The 7,683-nt window shown below is 40.5% G+C and overlaps 1 long non-coding RNA gene across 1 annotated transcript; it reads right to left on the bottom strand.

Moving 5' to 3' along the window:
- Window positions 1–3,983: 3,983 nt before the first annotated feature.
- Window positions 3,984–7,030, bottom strand: LOC123599133. The gene is made up of 2 exons (XR_006712990.1): window positions 5,094–7,030; window positions 3,984–5,025 (listed from the first exon to the last, which is right to left on the bottom strand). It is a non-coding gene; the product is annotated as an uncharacterized LOC123599133 (long non-coding RNA).
- Window positions 7,031–7,683: the final 653 nt, after the last annotated feature.

The raw sequence follows: 7,683 nt of genomic DNA, 5'->3' as shown, positions 1-7,683 counted from the left end.
CCTTACCAATACTGGTCAGTCCTAGTTTTCCCCTAAAAAGGCCCATAGTAGGAAGGTAACAAATGCGTTTGTTTGTGTGACTGGTATTTATACAAGATTCATAACACTGCATTGGGATTGTGGCCCCCTTTTCCACTTTTTTAAAATTCACCCTTTGTTGTAGACCAAGTCTTCTCCCAGAAGGAATGGATTAATAGGCTTTAATTAAAGGAGGGATGAAAGGAAGTCCACAGCTGGATTCACCACAAGTGACCCATGAACACTTAGGAACTATTTCCAACCGCGAAGACATTTTACAGGCCACAGCAGAGCCGCGGAGAATAATCACAGACTACCTTGAGTTCTCTTAGGGATTGGTTTTTATACACCATTGAAAGCTCCTACTGATACCAACCTAAAGCCAAATGTGGTGGTTGCCAATTTTTTTATTTTTCCTTAAGTATAAGAAAGAAAGAACAGTCTGGCCAGGGGACAAACATGCTCTAGGAGGCTAGGTTTATAATAATAAACTATATTAAATCGATGCAATGACTAGAAAACTGCTTTGCTCCCCATTTGACCTGACAGATTGAGGACATGGTTTGACTTGTCCAAAGAATGCTGGACTAGAAGCTAGACCTACGACTCTGGCTTTGGCACCAGTTATTGGGTGACTTTGGACAAAACACCTAACTTGTCCCAGCCTGTTTCCTCATTTGCTGAATGAGATTACATTAGGAAGTGATTTGCAAACATGTTTAACCTTAGAACTCTTTGTTCAAAAAAATCTTACAAGGAATCTCCGAGATATAAAACATCTAAGAGCTGAAATTCTCTGTTTGAAGCCAGGTTGGGAGACCCAGAACCTGCAAATTCTCTTCTTTGGTTACAGACATGGTGGTCCGTAAAGGAGCTCTGAGGAGTTGGACATCCCTGGACTAGATGAACGGTGAAGTCCATTCCAGCTCTGAAAAATCTAAAGTTCACAAATCATTTTTGTTCTTATGGTTACTAGTCAGTATCAGTTATTAACTTGACTACTCAAATATTAAGGAAATAGGGGCCAAGTTACACAAGGAATATTGTTTCCCTACATAGTAGGGAACTATTGTTTCCCTACATAGTAGACATTCCAAAAATGTTTTAAGAATGGGTAAATGAAAGGGGCGCCTGGGTGGCTCAGTCGGTTGAGCATCCGACTTCGGCTCAGGACACAATCTCATGGTTTGTGGGTTCGAGCCTCACGTTGGGCTCTGTGCTGACAGGTCAGAGCCTGGAGCCTGCTTCGGATTCTGTGTCTCCCCTCTCTCTGTGCCCCTCTCTGTCTCTCAAAAGTGAATAAAGGTTTTTAAAAAATTTAAAAAAAAAAAAAGAATGGGCAAAGGAAGGTTCCAAAACCAAAGAGAGGGAAGAACAGGTATCTATCTGTAGGGAAGACATAAGATTTCATGCAGCAAGAAACAAAGTCAAAGAAAATTATAAACCAGGCAAAGAGTGGGGGGAAAAAGAGGAAGATGAGGATGAGAAGCAAAAGACGCCCAAAAAGGAAAAGACAGAGACTGAGGCAGATGGTAAGAGAACTGCCAAAGGCCAGGTAAACATCAATCCAAACAAAAATGGTGCTTCTAACCCCAAAAAGGAAGATACAGAATCCTGTCATCAATTGCTTAGAAAAGAGAGTTATTTGAGCAGGGAGGGGTTTGACAAAAGAGAGGAGGGAGTGGGAACCTAAAAATTCATGTTCCTGGCCACCATTTACAGCTGTCTCTGCAGCGAAGACTGGAGAATCTAGAGGAAAAAAACGAGTGTAGGAAAAAGTGCCTTCACAGAGCAGGTAAGAGGAGGCTGCTCAGATTTATGGATTTTATTAAGCCAGTTTTCTGAATCGCTCTGCTCTAAAGGAAAATAGCTTCTGCCCGGCTGTCTCCCCTCCTTCAGGTGAGGAACAAAGAGGGGGTGGAGTTGGGGACAGACCTGGGTCGTGTGTCTGCAGCTCAGAAGCACTGCAGGTGTTTCCAGCTATTATGGCACACCATGTTTATATCACAAACGGGAATTGAAAATCAGCCCATGTGAGGCAGAGATGAACCCACATCTGTTATCCTCCCCAACAATAAATAAATAAATAAATAGCCCAGACAGACGGATGCCAGTCTATCTAGAGCAAAATTTTAAAGCATGTGCTTTATGATAAAACTAGACCCAGGGTCCGATGGAGACTGCAGGCAGCTATGAGCACCCGAGCCGCCCTGAACGTTGATGCTACACATTGCTAAGGGGAACATAATTTATAGCACAAACCCTACGGCTTCCACTAAGGTTGAGCTTTCGTCTCATTCTCTTGCCTTTTTATTGGCTTCACTGCACGGTTGCCAATAGCAACATCCACTGGTAGCAAGGGGAGTTCAACACCATTGCAATCTGCCATACACTGGAGCCCTGACAATGTCAACCATCAATCAAGTAGCTGTTTGTAATTGCCTCCATCTATTTTTCCTGTCTTAAGGTATCTTTCCTATTGTGGGTCAAAATTCAGAAACTGCTGACTAATGCCATGGGTCCATTCCTCGGAGACCATGAAGCAGTGGAAAAGGACAGCAGCACCCTCCCTGTGCAACCCCAGGGGTGAGAGGCTGAACACTTGGGTGTTTGAGATATTTTCAAGCCCTTTTCTAAATAAGGCATGATTTTCCAAGACTGAGAGGTATGTGTGATTATCTATATATTTTGCTTTCCTACAATAAAGAGACATTTTCTCAGTCTTTATCATTAATGGTTGTTTCCTACTGGAGGAAGGCATTTGAAATGTGAGCCTTCTTATAAAACCTTCAGCTGACCGGAGTATGTTTGCTTCCTTCGGGCTCCTAGCATTAATGGCTGAAAGGACTTCATCCTACCTTCTCCACATGATATGTTTTTTCAGACATGTTATTTATTTTCTTAGTAGCCGATATGTAGACAACACATGCACAACCCACAATGTAGCTTATGATACTGGCCAGGAGAGATCACGTGCAAACTACAAAGGTCACCATAGGATGCACAGTAGACGGGCCCTGGCCCCCGACTTGGCCACCAGTTTGACCTGTTCTCTTGGGACCCTCCAGGTCTTGGGTTTTGCACCTGTAAAATAAAAGCACTGGCTTTATTCGGTTCACTTCTACAACAGAGGACCAACCTGTATTTAATTTTTAAAATATTTTCCACATAGTTGTCTTACTTACTCTTCTCAAACACAATAGGAACAAACCTAAAGAGGTCATCTTCTCTCCAAAGACAAAATAAAAAGTTACATATATGGGGTAGATATAAAACACCCCTACCACATATATGTCTGAGTCTGCCTCTAGTGATCATGAAAGATATGGTTGTCAGTACAGCTTTTTAAAAATGTACCCTTTTACTTCATAAGGGACAACTTTAGATTATCTCATAGCTAGATATCCCATAAATGGCAGTTGGTTTAATTTAGAAGTCAATTTATAAAGTGAATCAAGTGAAATTAAAATTGCATGTGTTTTTTATTTCTAAAATCTGAGATGTCTATACATTTCCAGGTATTTTATATTTGCATACACGTTGGGTTGGGTTAGAAATAATCTTTCAATTTTTGTTAGGGCAATAGCAATATCATCTAATATTAATGCTACAGGAATTCAGTTGCTTTTTTCATGTATCAAAATTTATCATACTTTATCCACTTACCTTAGGTCATTAAACAGAGTCTGCTCAATTTACTTTGCAGTACAATTATTTTAAAATCCATTTCTCCTGCTGACTCTTAATGAATTGCAGAAAGGTAAAATACATCTCACCCCCAGTAATAGTGGGAAAAACTCCCTTCAAGCAAGACAGAAATCTAAACATGTTAGGGAAGATTTAAATCTAAAGAAAAATGTCTGGCCGAGAAAAAATAAAAACTCCAAGAGAATTCATTAAACAACAGAACAAAACCTAATTTAGGACCCTAAAAACTCCGGCAATGCCAGTGCCGTGAAGTCTCATTGTCTGCTTCAGAATAACAGTCTCTGAAACAGCTGTTCTGCCACTTGCTGTAAAGAACTCCCAAAACTCAAATGTAGCAGGAAATTTAAAAGTTCGGTCTGGCTACAAGAAAGCCAGAATTTCATAAGTTTCATAAGTGAGCAGTAATAGATTAAAACACAGGGAGGACAGAAACAAGATGAAGCGTGTTCAGGGAATGTCACGATGAGCACAGGTTCAGCAATGCCCGGTGTCCTGCTTACATTGTTTGCGTTACTACCTTTTCCTCAGCTATCAATTTTGGGTTACATCTTCCCTAATTTAATTATGAATGTTCTTGCATATTTGGCACATCTCTCAACAGGGCTAAAGATTAATTGTTTCTGTGCAGCGTATCTATACCAATGTTGTTCAATGTATACACTGGTACAGAAATATGTTTATTAGGTAAATGAAGTATTTTCTGTGATAAAAATGTGCTATTTGAGGCCATGATTTATCTTTGTGTTCACTTTCTATATGTATATATGTGTGTATTAGAACTTCAATTTGTTTTCTTTAGATTTATATTAAATCATGTTTACATGAATTAAAGGAAGGAAGGAAGGAAGGGAGGGAGGAAAGGAGGAAGGAAAAAAGGGAGAGAGGAAAGAAGGGAGGGAACGAGGAAGGAAGGGCATAGTACGGAAATAAGAGATGAGGTTTTGTTAAGTCTCATTCCCATGAGAGAAAATTGCTTTTCCCATTTTATTTTGATATACAATAATCTAAAAAGGATCCCCTCTGGATTTGCTTCCTAATTACTATTGTTTTACACAAAAGGAGGGAAATATGTCTTCAGCTGAATTGTTTGAAGTCACTGGCTTTGTACAGATTTGTCAGGCTGATGTTTCATTGTAATACTACATTACAGATTGCAAGCAATTTCACAGGCAACTAATTCATGAGTTTGAAACAGTCTGCTTTAAGAGACCTAACTATCTTGGTTTTTAATAAAATGTTTAAAGTTTAACTAAACCTCTGGAATAATCTTTATTTCTCTTGTGAAGGGTGATTTAAAGTCTGAAAGAGGAAAGCATGCATCTGATTACCTACAATTTAAATTTTGGCTGTGAATTTAGCCCATTAACCTTGATCTGTGATGTCTGCCCCTATGAGAGGGATACTGAGACATCCCTGTCCATGGTGCATTTTAAAGATGACAAAAGGTTCTTTGAGTTATTAGATTTTCTGGGGGAGAAGAATCTGTAGCCAAACGCGGGTTTCTGCGTCCCTTACAGACCGCTCGAATTTGCATGGGCAATTACACAGGGGGATCGCATCAATGCAGGGCTGCCGGCCACACTGACGCCATACAATTACACAACGGCTTCGGTGCTTAAACTTTAAAATTCTTACACCATTGTGCCTGTTCTATTAGAACAAACTGCAGCAAATGATCCAAAGCCAATTCAAAGGACTGGAGAGGAGGTGCCCAGGGGGAGAGAGGGAAGAGGTGCAGTGTGGCCCCTACTGGCCAGCTTAAGCAATCGCCAGCCCCTGCGGGCGGGCTGCTGCAACCACAGGCTTCCTTTTGTGCTTTGCAGTCCGTGGTTTTCCAGTGGGGCCAAAAATAAGAGTCACCTAATTCACAGAAGGGCTGTGAGGATTAATGAGGGAAGTCAGGCAAAGCAGGACCTCGTCCTGGTACAGAAAGTACTGTATAAACACAAGGCTTAGAGTAGCTCTTTGTTTGGATGGCTGATCGCTTTCTTCAAATACCAGTATCCACAGTTGTGCCTTCCCTACTAACTCCATTTATAAACTATAATGCTATTGTGTTCTCCCTGACAAGTTTAGGTAACAGTGCTAACACTGTAAGCACCTAAATATAAGCTACTTGATAAAAAAATGAGGTATATCCAAGAAAGAAATCTAATGAAAATAATAGAGCTGAAACCACCAGCAAAAAGAGAGTTCATAATGAGGTTAAATGTCTGAGCATACATGTCCCCAAGTATTGATTTGGTATACAACCTTTCCAAAAGTATTAAAAGATGGAAGGGATGCTTCTAAAAGTCAATTACATTATCAATTTGGTACTAATTTATTATTTTTCCCTGTTTACTGTTGAGAGGAAGCAAGGTAACTGAGCCCCTGAAACTGGCCATCCTGAAGAAAATGGCCTGAAATGAGAAGGGAAAAAAAAAAAAACAACTGAAAAGTGGTTTTTTCAGAAGGTCTTCCTTTATCAAGAAAGATGTCTGACCACAGCTGTGGTAGTTGGGATGTTCAAAAATGACCAGTTTACCAACAGGACATGATCACACGTAAAGGATAAATAAGAAATCATACCTTCCAACTGTTTTACAAGAGAATGCCAGACAGATTGTATGTACAAATAGAATAGGATTTGATCATCTCATGCTTTGGCAGGCAGAAACATAAGCATATGAAGAACCAAACATCATGCTTTTAGCTCCTACACATTTTGCCTGAATGGAATTCTTCTACATGGTGAACATGCCTTCCTTTTTGCAGCAAAATCCACCGAGTCCAACTCCATTTTCTCAAAGCCTAGTTTCTTTCAATAAGGCACTAAATCATTTTATTGCAACCACCAAATGCTTTCTTATTGCTAGCAATGGTACGATACATTTACTTTTTGATACATGCTCCAGTTTTCAAGATTCTGTTGGAAACAAAATGGTCTTTTATGACATTTTATAATATTCCACCCCATTTATTGCTTTCCAGAATTTCTCTCATTAATTAAAGGGCCTTCTTTCACTGCGGCCCCTCCCCTCTCCAAAAACCTAATCTATTCCCCAACTGCCCATCATAACTAAATAAAAGTCAGTCTATCACAGCAGCAGTGATGGTCATGCCAATTTCACAGTGTGATTTGTGCACTCATTTCATTTTGAAAATGACCCTGCCCTCCATCTGTCTAAGCCGAATGTCCTGCTTTTTTCAAGCCAGGCCTCGGGAACAGCAGCACATGAAATAAGGGGGAAGACACAGAGCGGCCTCCCTCCTGCCCTCGTCAGCTGCCACACTCACAGACAGGTACTAACACAAACAGGGGACCCCAACTGATGCCTGAAGGGATCCAAGAAATTTGGAGGAGAGCAGATAGTCCTTCTATTTTTCATACATTTTTCCAAGAAACCATTTGCAGGTGAATGCTTTCATGATACAAATATAACTCTGAAAGAAAGACTGACAGACGAAAGATAAAAAGGTAACTTCCCATTTCTAAGTTCTGTTGTCTTATCTTGATTTAACAGTAACTTACCCAAAGTAACGGTTCATACATAAGGATCTTTAAATACTGAGCCTGAGTTTCCAAGGGACAAATGTAGTCAGGCAGCCATAAGGGTGAAAATCCTCCCACACCCAACCCTCAATTACTGAGCAGCACTAACCAACCTCTGTCAACCCACATACCTGCTGAGTTGAAGGCCCTAAAAGGGTGCACCAAGACATTGGGTTGAAGAAGTGTTAGAGGAGAATTAGAGTGATCCTCATTGGCTATGTTCTCAGGGTATCTTAGGTGGACCAGAGGCCCACTCAACACTCTGAAACGTGCGCAGTTTGTTCCTTTCTTGGTATTCATGTAGTGGCAAGTTCCTCTTCTGGTCCCACTCGGAAGTTCACAGCGCTGCCAATTTTTCAGCAAGAGAGAAGACTGAATGAGTACATAAAGTCAGTTGTTTTCTGCTATGAACAATCACACAC

Source organism: Leopardus geoffroyi, chromosome C1 (assembly GCF_018350155.1).
Source record: "Leopardus geoffroyi isolate Oge1 chromosome C1, O.geoffroyi_Oge1_pat1.0, whole genome shotgun sequence".
NCBI lineage: Eukaryota > Metazoa > Chordata > Mammalia > Carnivora > Felidae > Leopardus > Leopardus geoffroyi.
This window is presented reverse-complemented; position numbering and strand designations above follow the sequence as displayed.